We start from the raw sequence: 16,905 nt of genomic DNA, 5'->3' as shown, positions 1-16,905 counted from the left end.
TAAATGGAAGACTCTCAGCCATACTATTTGACCAGCAGTTTGTACAGGCTAAGAGTACAGACAAAAGCTGCAAGGCACTGATACGGAGTGAAACACTAAGGTGTTACTTGATTATTTTGGAAAAGGAAAGAGCTCTTCTACTGCAAGCTTACATGATTTGAAAGCTTTCCTTTGCCAAGCTAGCTCACTTTCCAAGTTGCTTTCAAGTTGCTGTGTTGCACTGTCTTGCAGATATCTATTGAATTGTTTCAGAAGCTCCCTGAAAAGCAGATCAAACTCTTGAATAGTGAAGGGAGCACAGCTGGGATCCAGATGTGCATTTATATAGCTGTATAAGAGCACAGGGCCAGGGACCTAGTAGGGTGTACGGCTCATGTAGCACTTACCATGGCAGAAGGTGGTAACATGGCAAGCAGAACTAAGATGAGCAGAGAATCTTTTATTTGCTAAGGGCTCGAGGGGCTTTTCAGGCATGTTTTGTAGATTATGCACACATACCTGGACATTAATGTTAATAACCAGGTGGAAAAGGTGAATGGCTGGTCATTGGTCACGTGGAATTAAGTTGAAGGTTGTGACTAACCAACCCTGACATTATGCAGGAGGAAAGAGGGAAATGAGGTTTAGATTTTGGTAGAGAAATTATGCAGGAGAAAAGAGGGAAAGGAGGTTTAGATTCTGGTAGAGAACAAAAGGTCAGAAAAAGACAATGAGGTGCGATCCCTATATTTCAGAAGTGAGACTGATTCCTTCTTCACTAGAAAGACCTGGTGGTCCCGACAGGAAAACCTGAGGCAAATCTGTGGTTCTGATCTAGATGTTTCAGGTATGCTCTGCCAGTGTCAACTAGAGATAGGCCCTCAAAAATGCGAGGTGTCTACACTGTGCTAAGGACAGGGTCGCTCAGCTTGCGGAGAACTAACCTGGTTAGTTTCTTCCTCCATGTGGTATTACGTGAATGCACCAGTGCAGGTCTAGCAGCAGAACAGCTGTGTTGGGGCAGTGTTGAACAGGAAACAGTGCCACCAGTCATTCTGTGCTGCTGTACGTGTGCAGCTCTACCTCCAGTGCTGCTTCAGCACCTCACGAGGGTCTGCTGTGCATATCCTGACTGCTGCTGCTCTCACCGAGCTAATTAAACGAAAGGCCATGGTTATTGTAAGACAGAGTTGCTGTATAAACTCAGGAGATGGAAGAAATCCATGTTAAATCGAATGTGAACATAGTAACAGGAACATTGTCCTCAGCTAGCTTTCCTTCTTCCAGTCTTGCTTGAAGGGGGAAGAATGGTAGAAAACGTGCGATTTCTCTGTTCCATACAAGGTGTCTACCCTAGTGTCCTTGTCCAACTTGTGGTGCTGCCTACTGGCTAAGAAGCGGTAATACAGCTGTTGGAAAAAATATGTTGACTGTAGCAGTGTAAAAGTGGTGAAATACTCTGGCTGTGAATAGTCTGAAAACATGCTTGTGAATGGAAGACTGTTGACTGGATGATTAACTTTTATCAGTTGCAGATATGAGTGGAAAGATATGAAAATGGCATTTTTGAAGCTTGAGAGTGAGATGAAGGTGTTGGCGACTATGTGTCAAGCTTGCTGCTAGAGGTAAGAGATTTAGCCTGGAGAGTTTGATGGAGAAGAGGCTTTATGTGACCAGTTTCATCCTGTGTCTCTACAACTGGAGACTGCAGGTCTGTTGTGAAGATTTTCACAGAATCACAGAATAGCTTGGGTTGGAAGGGAACTTTGAAGATCATCTAGTCCAACCCCCCTGCCATGGGAAGGGACAACTTAGTGCTTCTTACAGAAATCATAGAATCACAGAATCATAGAATGGTTTGAGTTGCAAGAGACCTTACAGATCATCCAGTTCCAACCTTGCTGCCCTGGGCAGGGACACCTTCCACTAGACCAGGTTGCTCAAAGCCCCATCCAACCTGGCCTTGAACACTGCCAGGGAATGGGGCATCCACAGCTTCTCTGGGCAACCTGTTCCAGTGCCTCACCACGCTCATAGTAAAGAATTTCTTCTTTATGTCTAATCTAAACCTACCCTCTTTCAGTTTAAAGCCATTACCCCTTGTCCTATCACTGCATGCTCTTGCAATAAGTCCCTCTCCAGCTTTCTTGTAGCCCCTCTTCAGGTACTGGAAGGCTGCTGTAAGGTCTTTCCAGAGCCTTCTCTTTCCCAGGCTCAACAGCCCCAACTCTCTCAGCCTTTTCTCATAGGAGAGGTGTTCCAGCCCTCTGATCATTTTTGTGGCCTCCTCTGGACCCACTCCAACAGGTCCATGTCTTTCCTGTGCTGAGAGCTCCAGAGCTGGAGGCAGGACTCCAGGTGGGGTCTCACCAGAGTGGAGCAGAGGGGCAGAATCCCCTCCCTCGCCCTGCTGGCCACGCTGCTTTTGATGTAGCCCAGGATACAGTTGGCCTTCTGGGCTTCAAGTGCACACTGCTGGGTCATGCTGAGCTTCTCATCTACCAGTACCCCCAAGTCCTTCTCCTCAGAGCTGTTCTCAGTCCATTCTCCGCCCAGCCTGTGTTTGTGCCTGGGATTGCCCTGACCCACGTGTGGGACCTTGCACTTGGCCTAGTTGAGCTTCATGAGGTTCGCACAGGCCCACCTCTCCAGCCTGTTCAGGTCCCTCTGGATGGCATCCCTTCCCTCCAACATGTTGACTGCACCACACAGCTTGGAGTTGTTGGCAAACTTGCTGAGGGTGCACTCAGTCCCACCACCCATGTCTCCAACAAGGATGTTAAACAGGAGCAGCCCCAGTACTGACCCCTGAGGAATGCCACTCATCACTGGTCTCCATTTGCACAACAAGCCATTGACCGCAGCACTTCGAGTGCGACCATCCAGCCAATGCAATAACTGATGAATACGATACCTGATGAATTTCCACTCTAGTGTTATTGAGAACCCCTGAATTATTCAACTTGGTTTACTATTTATATGGTACCATCAACAGCAAGATAATACTGCAGAAGCAAGACGTTTATCCTCCTTTAAGAAATGCAGTATTTATTAATTTCATATATATTAAGCAGCTGAATTTACCAATTTTTTATTTAGGACTGTGCAACTGGTGTCATATTAAAAATTCACATGCACAGAGCCAATCTAGTAAGGCACTTTTATGTAGAACCTCCTCTCGAAGATGCGCACGATACTAAAGACAGAGGTTGGTGAGGTCTGGGGCAAAATAAAACACAAATTGCGCCACGCAGATCAGTCCTGCTCTGACCCTCTAATACGTTTGTGCTTAGCATTGTGTTTTTCACAGGTGTAGCAGTATGCCCCTTGTTCTTAGCAAAGGGATGTTTCCAGACCCGAGCTGATGTGCCTTTGAAAAGATGATGCAATTACAGGGACCATCCGTACACGCATAGGTGCCCTTACCCCAGACTGGGGTGTCTGTTACACGTGGCATCACACACAGACGTGCAGAGACAAAATACGGCTTTGCCAGAATGCCGTGGCAGCTGGGACAGGTCTCTTCCACATGAATATTTTTTTCTTCTACAGATTTAGAAAAAGTAGATTTTAATAATACACAAGTAAGTATAAAAGAGACTTGTACATAAGAATGTCAGTAGTGTCGTTACAAACCCAAAGACCTCCGAATACTGGCCAGCAAGCTGTTCTCGACACTTCAGGCGTAAGTGGGCGAGAACCTGAGCTGCTGTTCGGACCGAGGCTGCCGTCCTGCGAAGCCCGACGATGCATGGTCCTGTTGCTTTGCAGAACCTTTGTTTCATGGCAGGACTGAGTCTGAAATGTTTTGAGATTTCACTGATTTTCACATATTTTGCTAACAGGTTTAATTAGTTTTTCAAAGTTGTATTTTTGTGGGAAAATCAGTTTTCCACCAATTAGCTAATAACAGTTGCCACAAAACGAAGATTTTAAATTATGCCCTGTGCCCAAGGAAAACAGATGGAAGGGTTTCCAAATACGATAGTAGCTGAGTCATTCAGCAGTTGCAGTTCTACTTTAACTCAAAATTGCGCTTTGAAACCTTATGTTGAAATAATTCATTATGCTTAAACAGGCATGTTGTTTTTTTATAGTGGACTGAAAACGACCACCCCAACAAAAAGTAGCATTTATTATCTTGTTTCTTCTTCCTTGTGTTGGCTCACTGGAAGAAAACAGATGGGGACTGCAACAGCATGCGGAGATGCTTCAGACTCACCCTTGTGTTGAGCAAGGCGAGAAGCAGGCAGACATCTGAAAAGCACTGTGGAAGTCAATAGCAAATGTCACTTGAGGTTTAGATCCCTGTCAGACACTGTCATTCTTGCACTTCCTGCAACACCACGTTCTGCAGGATTTGCTTTATCAATACGGGCAGTCTCAACGCTGCCTGCGAGGACTCTCCTCGGGGTGTGCTGAGAGTCCCACGGCTGAGCTGGGGCTGATCTTGGGGGATGCCAGCAGAGGGCAGCGACTTCCAGCACATCGGGCAGCTTTCGCTGCTGCTGGCAGTAAGCGGCTGCGTTCTTTTCGGCAGCTGGGATTTCGGTTGTGCCACAGCCTCTGCCGAGAGGCTCGTTCTCCTGTCCTGCTTTATTGCCCACAATCCAAGCCTCCTGGTCTTTCCTACACCGAGCACATGCAGCCTGCTACCTATACCACTTCCAGAAATCATTGTCTGTTTCAAACAGAACAAAACAAAGAACAACAAATACCACCAACACCAAAAAAACACCACCAAAAAAAGAAGCCAAGGCTGTGAAGGGAGTCCCACAGCAGGGTGTAGCATTACTGCTCACATGTTATCAGCAAGCGGATTGTCAGTCAGTATTCTGTCACACAGCTTTAAGGGCTGGGATGCAACAGGAAGGGAAACAGATTATTTAACTTCTGCACTGCGCATAAGGATTATGACCATTTCCTAACCCCACCAAAAGAACCAGCATCTATTCAGACCAGACTGGTATTAACAAAGAGATGGAGTTTGGAGACATAAAAATTAATTACTATGGGGTTTTGAATGTGGAAGTGTTAAGTCCTTTGCCTGTGAAATAAAGCAATAGCTAATATTTAAAGAAGTGTTATTTAGGAGTGAACAAGAAGTAGCAAGCCACATGACTGTCATTTATACAGTTTAATATTCATTATCCAGTGCCTCCTGTAGATATTAACTACACCACTAATCACAGTATTTTCCTTGTAAGAACTTCTTCTTAAATACTGTTATTAAATGTGTCTTAGGACATTCTTACAAATTAAAAGTGTAGAAAAATCTTGACATTGGAGCCCCGGTTTCGGTTCGTGCTTTGGCTACTGGTCTGTTGGAAGACATCTCTGCATCTGTGTCTCATATCCCAAATACAACTGAGACCGTATAGAAGTGCTTTGGGATCTACTAATGAAAATCACAACATATGAATGAAATACAATTATCTCTCTGTGTGTGCAGTAATGGAAGCTCAAAATACCTCTTTTGTCATTGGTCTCATTGATGCAAAATCGTGGCTACAAGACAAAGTTGTATCACTTTGCTACCAGTCGTAACTGGTGATTTGCAAAAGAAGTACTATGCCCAAGAGTACCTCAGACGGGTAGTTTGGAAATCTCTTACCTGTGTATCTGGTAGTAGGTAGTGGTATTTTATATCCAGTCCAACCGGCGTTAATTTTTCATGACTATTACAGCTGGAATTTAAAAATACAATGCTGTTTTTAATTTTGGACAAACCAATTACTCCTGCTACCAATGTATGCTTACATAGTAGTGAGACAGGGCTGAGGAAATAATACAAGCGGGCCCCATATAAGATTTTGGATCCACACAAATTAGCATGACAGCTTTTTTATTTAAGCCCGTACACAGTCAACACCTGGGAGAAAAGACTGTCTTTAACCCCCAAGAAGGTATTTTTTCAGAATTATTAAGATCATTCTCATATGCTCAGACTCTCAGATCTTCCTCTGTCCTCCATGTGAAGAGTGACCAGGCTCTTAAAATGGCAGCTGCTAGCTACCACCCTCAGCATGTGCTATCCCGGAGGGCAAGGCATAGCTCTGTGTGTCCAAAGTGCGTGCCCCATGCGTACAGTATCGCACTAATCCATGAAGCAGTCCATAATCCAGGAGGTGTGAGTGACCTACTTTATCCACATTACCTGATAAATAGGTTTAACGCGACTGATTTTTGTGAATAACGAATTTTCTCTCTTCTGAAAAAACTCCCCCCCAAAACCTCCTGCTTGCAAGTTCAGGCCTATCTTCAACCGAAGCGTTACCCTGCTAACCTTTACACCATCTGCACAGCTAGCATGTCGGGAAACCACGCTATTAGCAACACGAAGCTACACAGACGCGTTAAAAAACCCGGTATCCTCCCCCCCTCCCTGGTCTCAGCTCCCGTTGTTTTCCCTCCCGATTCCAGTCTCTCAGCCCAAGTTTGCTCGGAGATGTGTCAGGCAGCGTAGGAGGCTGAGGTGCTGTGTAGCTTAATGGTTTTCTGCTCCGCTCTGCCTACTGTTTTTCCTGCTGCTCTGTTGCTTCGTGTCCCTGCCCCGGTGTGGGACATCTCTGAGGGGACGGCGGGCACCCCACGCTGGGGTGCCCACCGTCCCCTCAGCGGTGCTCCTGCGGCCGCACTCCCTCAGGGGATTCTCACAGGCAGCAGCCGCCTCCATAAATGTGCGTACCCCCTTTCGGCACGCAGCCGCCCCCTCAAATGCATCCCCAAGCTGCTACCAGCACCTTTCCTCAATAACTCTCAGCCGAGGCACCCCACGCCTCCCCGACTTGCCATGGGTTTGGTGCACAGACAGGTTTGTCCCCACAGGGGTCTGAGCTGAGCTGGTTCCCGGCTGCCTCCCTCACAGGGCGCCGGGCAGCCCCTGCGACCCGCGGTTCCCTGGCGCCTGTGATGAGGCTGAGCAGGGAAAAATAGCGCGGGCAAGGAAAAGAACCAGCTGGGGAGGAGAAGGGAATAAAAAAGGTGAGCTTGCGTTGGGCTTGTGCCACCTTGTCACAGGGCGGGTTGAAAGGCTTGTCTGATGTGACTGCAGGCACGCAACCACGTTCCTGCTGCAGGGCGGTTTTGTCTTCATTGTGCCGGTAGAGAAAAAGAGCGCAAGTCATGCTTAGCATACAAACATCTCGAACGGGGTAGAAAAAAGCATGAAGAGCATGTGGAGGATATATGAGGGGGGAAGGATGTATTGTTAATGATAGAAGAACTGTTCAGCTGGCATGCAGTCCTGTATCCACTTAAAACATTTTTTCCTTGGTATTTATTGGGAAGAGCAAAGCGGTGTTTGCCCTTGTAGCCCTCAGGTGGTACAAAATGCTTTTTGAAGGGATGGGGACAGTGTGCCGGCTCTGGCTGGGCGCTGGGTACGGCCGGCACCGGGCGGGCACCGCAGTGTAACCGGGTACACAGCTTCTCTAACAGCTGGCCACCAGGGTTAAATAAATAGCTAAATTCAAAGCTATAGAGGTGGTTAAAAGTATCACTAAGAGAGTAAGAGCTGAATTTTCAGGTAAGGTAATAGTTAATTCTTTCATGAGGGTCTGATAGCTTTTGAAATAATGTTTATAATTGGGACAAAACAGGAATTCTCACTCTCAGGGTGCCCGCTGTTCATTTCCAGTGGGGGCTGAATTTTCCAGTTAACATCTTCTCCTTAACCCTTGTGCGTTTAGTTAGTAACTTGCCAAAACCACTGGACTTCAGATAAGGGGATCACAGAATCACAGAATCATAGGTTGGAAAAGACCTCTAAGATCATCAAGTCCAACCATCCACCCAACAACACCATGCCTACTAAACCATGTCCTGAAGTGCCACATCTACATGTTTTTTAAACACCTCCAGGGATGGTGACTCCACCACCTCCCTGGGCAGTCTATTCCAATGCCTGACCACTCTTTCAGTAAAGAAATTTTTCCTAATATCTGATCTAAACCTTCCCTGATGCAACTTGAGGCCATTGTCCCTCGTACTATTGCCAGTTACCTGGGAGCAGACACCAACACCTGCCTCACTACAACCTCCTTTCAGGTAGATGTGGAGAGCAACAAGGTCCTCCCTCACCTTCCTCTTCTCCAGACTAAATAGCCCAAATTTCTCCAGTCGCTCCTTGTAAGACTTGTTCTCTAGACCCCTCACCAGCTTTATTGCCCTTCTTTGGACATGCTCCAGCAACTCAATGACTTTCTTGTAGTGAGGGGCCCAAAACTGAACACAGTACTTGAGGTGCGGCCTCACCAGTGCCGAGTACAGGGGCACGATCGCCTCCCTACTCCTGCTGGCCACGCTATTCCCGATAAAAGCGAGGGATACACCTCCCGTGTTTCTAACTTCTGGCTTCGCAGTTGTTAAGTGGTTTAAGTCAATACTTTCCATTCAGAAAGCGATACTAGGTGTATCTGCTTTTAGGTGCATCTGCTACAGCAAAATTACTTGGGTAAGCACCTTCAGGAGTAAGGCTTTCTAAAAGCTGTACCAAATTTGAGTTACATTCCGTCATTTAATGCATTAATTTCACCTGAACTGTAGTCAACAGGGAACAGACAAAAACACAGCAATTGCTTTGTATGTGACTGCGTTCTGTGAATTTCATGCAGAGACTCTGAATGCAGCTAAACATGTCATGATTAGGAAAATTCTTAATGTTTAGGGTTTTTTTTGCTATAATGATTTTTCACTGAGGGTGGCATTCGCAGGGTAATTTTGAAGTTCAGCAGGAAAAAAGGGGGATTGATCTTAAGCAGTTTTGTTCCACTTACTCATTGTTAAACTTATTATTCTTAGTCCTATTAATTTTTTTGAGATCTCAATCAAAAACACTTTACGTGAGGCATGATTCCAGCCACTGTGATTATAGGCTGCTTTGGATTGCTGAGCAAAGTGGAACTGTTAACAAGAGAGGGTCTCTGGTGGGGGTGAACTCATTCTATAGCTTTAGAGCACAGTCTATTCTAATAGAGAACAAGTGGCAGCAGTACTGGAGGATGATGGTGATACTGACGACTGGGATAAAACGAATGAGAGAAATGAGAAGAGCAAACATGGACAGGAGGAAGAGGGGGGTTACTCTTCAAATTGGAGGTGAAAATATGAGGCCAGAACACCAATATGTGGCAAGAAGCAGAGCTGTGCAACACCCCTGTTTGTTTTCTTTTTGAGCAACAGAGCAAACTTAGGGTTGTACTAGCACTAACTGGCAGGGTTTGGTGTGAGAGTATCAACAGCACACAGAAAGATCAATGTTCTAGGTAAAGATTCAAATCGTGGATTTATGACCAAGAGGGGAAAAAAGGCTTGAGAGAGGTAAATTTTGAGTTACGAATAAGCAAAAGCAGGCATGAGTATTAACAAGGTATTTTATTTTCTTGTTTGCTTCTTCCCAGGTTAAGCGAACCAAGACTCTACGTGTTCTTTATGCAATCATGAAAAAAATCAACTAATTGGGTCAATCTCCAATACAGTAGAAATTATCAGCCAGGTGATAGAAACAATGTATCTGTTCCAATAAGAAAAGATAACATTTTAACTCCTGATTTGTATTTCCTGAACAAACAAGGCTATCCTGTGTTGCTAACTTCAGAAATCCACCCTCCTTGTAGTAACACAGACCTCCCAATTTTGTGTAATGAATTATACTATCTGTGTTTCATATTCGGCAGAACAGTCCGCCATTTTGATGGGAAGCTTCTCCAGCCAGAAAAAATGAATATTAGAAGATATCAGGTGCTTATAAATGGCATAACTTGTGATTTGGATTAAAACATGTAATGTGGTCTCACTGAACTCAGGGGAAACAAATGGGTTTGAATTCTACATCCTTCTGCTTGTACCAGGAGGTAACATCAGTTGCCACCAGTAACATCACAGCAGAAATTTGAAATGTGGTTCTTTTTACTGTCAGCACCTTCTGTTACCCCAAGCAGTTACAATTTCTGTGGGGAAACTGGAGGTATAAGGAGAACTTAGTGGAAGGAGTGGCTGCCAAAGAGAAGATAATGACCAAGACTGGGACATTGTGACCTAAAAAATTAGTCGGCTAGTGGGGAGGGAAGTGGAAAATGGAAGACAAAGTGCAGGAACATTTGGGAGCTGAAAGGCAAATCCACCTGTACAATTTTCCAGCACAGCCTTCTTCCATCCTCTATGTTCTTGGTTATATCCAGGCTTATTTTAATAATAGCAGCCTCCCCATTATGTGTCTTACTGTTGCCCAGTTACATCTGCTTCTCTGCATCCCTCTTTTATTTTAAGGAGTGTAAGAGATGAAGCTCTGTTCTTCCCACTTTTCAGAAGACTCTCAGATAGCTTGTCATAACCAGTATGAAATATCACATGGGCAAAGACTCTGAATGTAGCTATCAATACTTCAGTGCTTGCGTCGGTGATGAAACTGGCATTTTGAGTTGTTAGTGCCCTGAGAAGAATGTTCTCCACTGCTAGTATCTTCATAACCTGAAGTTGTGACGTTTCATGGCAAGTGCAATGAAAACGAAACTACATAATGTTCAATTTGTGGCAACTCACCACAAGCGATCTTATCATATCAAAAGCCCTGTCTATGTAGCTTTCGGAATCGTTACCCTTTTTGGCACCCAACGTGGGGCACGAGGGGTTGGGATAATGCAGGTCTGACGAGTGTGTTAAAACAACTTTGTTAGAATTATTACATGCAGTTATTATATTAGTTAAGCAGTCACTGGTCACAATGTTATTTTGCTTGGTTACATGGTTGTGCTATGTAAATCCTTATTTGCTGTGTGTACCCCCTCTGGTGATGTTTATCACCGCTAGGAAGATGATCAGCATTATCATTTTGCTGTACTGCGTAATATTGATTTCCGATATGAAAACATCACTGACCATAGAGTTAAGCTGGTATTTTTATGCGGCATTGCTATCATGCCCCGTGTTGGCTTCCCAAAAGGACTGTCAAGGTTTAGCCCCAGACGGCACCAAAGAACCATGTGGTCACTCTGTCACTCCTCCCCCAATGGCACAGGGAGGAGAATCGGAAGAAAAAGGCAAAACTCATATTTTAGGATAAAGACGGTTTAACAGAACAGCAAAGGGAGAAGAAAATAACAATAATACTGATAAAAAGAACATTCAGAATGCCATTTTCTCACTGCCTGATGCTCAGCTCACTCCTGAGTAGCAAAATTGCTCTCCACCGGCCAGCTCCCCTACTGAAATACTGAGCATGACATCACATGGTATCGAATATCCTGTCTGGTCGGCTAGTTTGGGTCAGCCCTCCCGGCTTCTTGTGAAAATTAGCCCTATCCCAGCCGAACCCAGGACAGAAAGCTAGGTTGTCTTCCATTCATTGAAAAATTAGTGTTGGAAAACTAACATTTCACTTGTAAATTTTTGGCTACTCAGATGTTTCTTGTCAAATGATCTAGTGTAAGATAGAGAAAGTTGATCTTACAAGTTTCAAGACAGATTCTAGCAATTTTAGCATCACATCTGTGATTCTTTTTAGGCAGTGGCACTAGCTTTAGGCGTGCCAAGCTGAAGCATCGTAAAAAAGGTATACTTCTACCTATACAAAGTCCTGAAGTTCCTATAGGTCCTAAAGCTGAATATGGTTTAGTGACCTCCACTGTCACCCAATCCAGCAAGATATTTCAGACTGGAATGCAGACTAGTTTTAAAGGTACCTAGGTATGGCAAGAGTACAGGCATGATAGGTCAAGCTTCAGCCTGAGCTATTATTTAGTCTACTTATAAACAGCTGAAAAAATTCATAATAGTGCACCTGTAATCTTCTTCCCTAAAATGCCCCTCAGAGGCTTAGATTGTTCGGAAAGGAACAGGACCAAAGAAAATACGCTTATTCAGTCATTTTTAATTTAAGTTACAGTTGTCAATGAGCATTTCAAGTTAGTGTGCCTGCCTCTGTCACAGTTAGTACAGCTTTTCCTTGCTCTTCCACTACATGATTCTTAAATTCTTTCCAAAATGTCCTGTACTGTCCACTGTTGGAAACAGGTTGCCAAGACAGATGGACTTTGGCTTTGGTGTAATATGCTAGTTCTTACATTTTTTGCACTTTCACATCTTGCTACTAAACTGGCAAATGTTCAGCCTCGAAATTGGAATAAAGCTCTGCTCATTAGATCTATGAGGTTCTGGAACACCCTTATCAGTGGGATTAGAGAAGGCCAAAATATGGGCCTATCTTCATTAAATTTATAACTATGGCACGATGTGACCACATGTGACATGACTGGCAAAGCTTACTAATCCTAGGAGCTTTCTTCGTTCCAGTGCTTCTTATACAAAAAACCTCACAGTGGTCTGCTCCTCAGGAGTCTCTTTTGCACCTCTGGAAATCAGGAATAAGGCTGCTTAAAGATGATGAGCGCTGGCAGTGGAGATAGCGACAATCTGCCTCACTCTTGAGGATAAAACAAGAAGATATATTCATTTGATGGCAGATGTCAAGAGTCATGGAAATTACAGATGAAAAATCATTTATGTGGGTAACAGATTTTACATCTCTTGACTTCTATTTTGAAAAAGTGTCACACTAATGCACCATCATCTAAATGCATCATGGGAGCAAAGGATGAGAGAAAGGCTGTGCACTAACTGTGACCTACATCCCGGGGCATACCAAAGCCACAGCGACGTCAGACAGGATCTTCAGATTGGCCATTTAACTGTCAGCCACATGAATTGTAGCTGGCTGGAGTAAGGACTAAAAAGCCAGCATTTCCATTAATGTGTATTATGTTAGACACACATATACAGAGGAAAAAAGCAAAATAAATTGGCAGCCCTGAAGTTTTTATTCAGGTTGTAACTTGAAAATGGGGAATTCCCACTCATACCACCTATTTTTCTAATTGCCAACTGTTTGTTATGAATGGCTCTCTATTTTCCCTTCCTCTGGAAGAAAAAAGAAGTGTAGATGTGAAACACAGGTTCAAAATACATGCCACATAAAAGGGAGCACAACATCTCCATTGTCTGTAGACTGTCAACTCAAACAGGCAGAGACTGACTCTGAGCTAAGGCGGGAGTCACAGCCTATGAACCAGCCCTGGCCCTTGAAAAACAGGATTTTTTTTTTTTAATCTGGGTCTTTTCAGTCTTTAAAATATTTGACATGCTGCTTGCTGGCTCTCCTCATCCACATCAGCATGAACACTACAAACAGTGGCTTTCAGGTGTGCCTCTTCAAAGATGTCCTCCTCGATTGCTTCCTTCTCATGGTTCTGTTCTCACCTCGTAGAGTGCCGAGCAAAGCTGCGCAGGGAGGGGAAATCGGCACCACGGAAATGTGCTTCTGGCTCTGTCTGCTGAGGAGTGGGAAACTGAAACGCTGGTGTGATGTAACATCACATCTGATGTGCAATCAGTACTGGTTTTCTCTTTTCAGAGAAAACCTGCTTTATGTTCAAGAACAGTGGGGAATAGCCTTTGGTGTATGGGCAGACACTTAAAAGTGTTGGGAGCACAGACCGCTCTTATGTTGCAGATCTCCGTGGGAGAACTTGTAGACTGTTGAGACTTGTGGACTGATCAGTCAAACTTGTGAGCTTGACTGGGTGAGACACTTCTGTGTTATTTCTGTTGCTTCAGTATGCTATTGCTGGTCATGCACTATCTGATCATACCAGCATGCTGTGCCCATGGAGTAAACAGCTGCGCTGCATTTGGGTAGCACATCTTGTCCTCTGTGTTACTGGTTGAACTGGAGGTTTTTCTGAGGGCAGGGGATGGGATTCAGAAAAAAGAAGAAAAGAAAAGCTGCAGTAGTTGGCAAAATCCATCATTTAGCAGATCTTCTTGCATCTCTCCATGAAAGAGATCTACTGTTGCTGGTGTTACGAATGATGGCTTACAGTCATGAAGAGAATCAGTTCACTTCAGATTTGATCACAGGTGAAGTGTGTCTAAGCTCTCTGCATCTAGTCCTTAAAGCTAGGAGCTGTTCTGTTACTTTGTTAGTAATTCTTTAACCATCACTCTTATTATCAGTTGCCTGATAGAGACAGACATCAACGTTTCCTTGCCCCTGCCATACACAGCCTTGTCAGACACAGATAAATGTAAATTATAGCCTGTTCTATGAGGCTGAAATTGCCCTCTAGCACAGCCCTCTAAGCCTTTATTCCCCCTCGAACTGAGATCCCAAAAGCATATGAATGGAAATGAATTGCTAAAGTGACAAAACCACAGCTCCAAATGGCCTTTATATTTACTTAACGATCTGAAAAACTTGCTGATGGTCTCTGCAGCTGAATAGAAGGAGAGCTAGTGTGAAGACAGGATGAGCGAGTCTGAGCATGCAATGGATTAGGGGAGTGCAGGAGGCACCACCAATAGTTCTTCAGTTGAATTATCAGACAGCCCCGATTTCTCTTCATAGTGTACAACAGTAACTCCCTACCTTGCTACAGACTATTCTTTTCTTAAACTGCTTGGTGGGAAAGGATGGGACTGGTGATGGATAGATGTTCATCTTGGACTATGTCTCTTAGAGACCTACAGGGCTTCACTATTCCATCCACCACGTATTTTTGCTTCTAGGTGTACTTTGTAATATTTGCATGGATGCAGTTTTGATTCTAGGCCTTATTGAAATGATTCAGAGAAGTTAAATCCTACTTGGATGCCATCACTTTGTGGGAAACTAAAATTTTTCATTTCCTTGTTACTTGTTCCGTTACAGATGACTCTAATGAGCTTTCATTCTGTGTGTGTTCTAGTATGCTACCATGTAGCATAAGGAAGCTATGGATCTAATCTGCTAATGGTAGGATCCACCTAAACATTACCCTGTAGGCACATATTTATCAATTTAAAAAAATGAAGACATTAATTTATCTATCATGTAGCAGTATAAGTATGCGGGGAGGCAAACAAAGGAGGATCAAAGATGCAGAGTTAAGTGTGAAGTAGGAACTTAATTTATATAACCTAGGATGAATATACTGTATTTCAAAGCATTAATTAATGACTGATCTTTCACTGATTATCTGTAAGTTAGACAGAACCAAAGCAAGAAGCTGTCTTCAAAGGTATCTGAGAAGTCCAAGCCTGAGACAGAAGTCTTTGACAAGGATTTCATCAGAACCGTTAGCAGGGTGGTTCAGCTATCATTACAAAAATAAAATCACCAATTTTCATATGAACTTTTCATTCATTCATTCTCTAAATAATTTAAAAATAATGGCAGAGTCCCTGGAGTACTGAAAGATTTCAAAAGGGAGATGAATCCACACACACAAATTGACACAAAGTTTCAAGTTTAATTTTGGAGATATGACTGTTTATCTCAAATGCACGATGGAGCAGCAGTGGATGTTCTGGTTTGGACATCTCCTTTCTTCAATTATGTTCAGTAGTTATCTTGATCTGCTGAAGCAAGTTGTCTTTTTGGAGGAATTACGACACAGCCTATTTTAAGAAAGAGAGGAAGAAAAGCCATGGGTGGGATCAGATGTTTTTTAAAAGCTCATTTTTTTAAAAAAAAAGATCATTTAGTATTTTGTAATGTCTGAAAGGCTTGATTTAAGGCAAAATAACTAGCCAGTCTGGATTATTTTTTCACTAATGTAGGAATTTCCTTTTTTATTTTTTTCTTATAGCTAAGCCTGTAGCAAGGAGACTCAAGCTGACTTAAAGACGTAAATAGATTGGAAGTGTATTTTGTGAAATTATAGAAAATAGAAATTATTTTAATTAATTAAACTGTATCAAACAGCTTTCAAAAGCTCTTCTTTCAGATAGGGAAAAACCTTCCCTCTTTCTTTACTTCTGCGTAATGCTTTGCAGTGTAAATGTATATAAAAAAAGAAGATAATAAGAAAGTAATTCTGAGGAAAGGCAGTTGCACACCTTTTTTTTCCTCTTTTAAAAAAAAGAGGAAATAGGGAAAATACAGTGAAACCCTTAAATAGTTAATGAGGAATTTCATTGTGACTAAAATGAATTTATTTTTCTATAAGGAACATAGATGGAAAAATTCCCATCTGTTTTACCAAGAAGTGCTGAAACTTGTCTTTTGAGCTAATTACTGATTCTGAAATAGTTGAGAAAAGATTATGAAATGCTTTTTGTCTTTATTTCAAAAGATTAATCATCTTTAGAATGCCATTTCCCCCCTTTCATGGCACAGGAGGAAGAGAGTGATAGTGATTAATGTATTGACATAGGATCCAAATGCTTTTCCAGTCTACATTTTCTTTAAAAATACACTTTATCTGAATATTGACAATCCAAAGATCACATGAAATATTAAGATAATGTACATTTACAATCTGCTAAATATAGAACACAAGAACAAAAATACTGAATAAACATTTTTGTTTGCATAATAAAAATATTGTGCCAAATTACAGCCAACTTAAGAAAGTCATTTAGTCACAGTAGATGAAAGTATGAGTTTTCTTATATTCACCCAGCAGCAAAATGCTGTGCAATCTCTGTCTCTGTCTTGAAGATCTATCACTCGCGCTCCAACTCTATGCATTCCTTTTTATTGCTTTATGCTCCTGACAGTGTTTACATGAACCTTTTCCACTACTACCAGCATTGCTGACATTGTTCAAGTAGTAGCAACATCAGTAGGGTTAGTGGTGGACTCCTTATCGTCACTGAACTTACGTGCTCCTCTTTGCTGTTCAGTGTTGGTAGCCATAATTGGGCAAAGATTGCAGATCCCTGCTGTAGAGCTTCACGAGACAGGGCTTTTATTTCACTGATTCCACAATCACTTGTCTTCTCGTTGACTTATGTTTTCTTTTTGACTATGCAAAGGGTTAGGACTAAGGAACTCTGCAAAGGAGAAGGGAGGAAAGAATGGATAAGAGTGGATACTGGGCGGGTGCTTTTTCTAGTAAGAGGGACTAATGGAGTAAAACCTCTTGTAGAATCTCCCCAGACAAAAAG

The sequence above is a fragment of the Opisthocomus hoazin genome, chromosome 5 (assembly GCF_030867145.1).
Source record: "Opisthocomus hoazin isolate bOpiHoa1 chromosome 5, bOpiHoa1.hap1, whole genome shotgun sequence".
Taxonomy (NCBI): domain Eukaryota; kingdom Metazoa; phylum Chordata; class Aves; order Opisthocomiformes; family Opisthocomidae; genus Opisthocomus; species Opisthocomus hoazin.
This window is presented reverse-complemented; position numbering follows the sequence as displayed.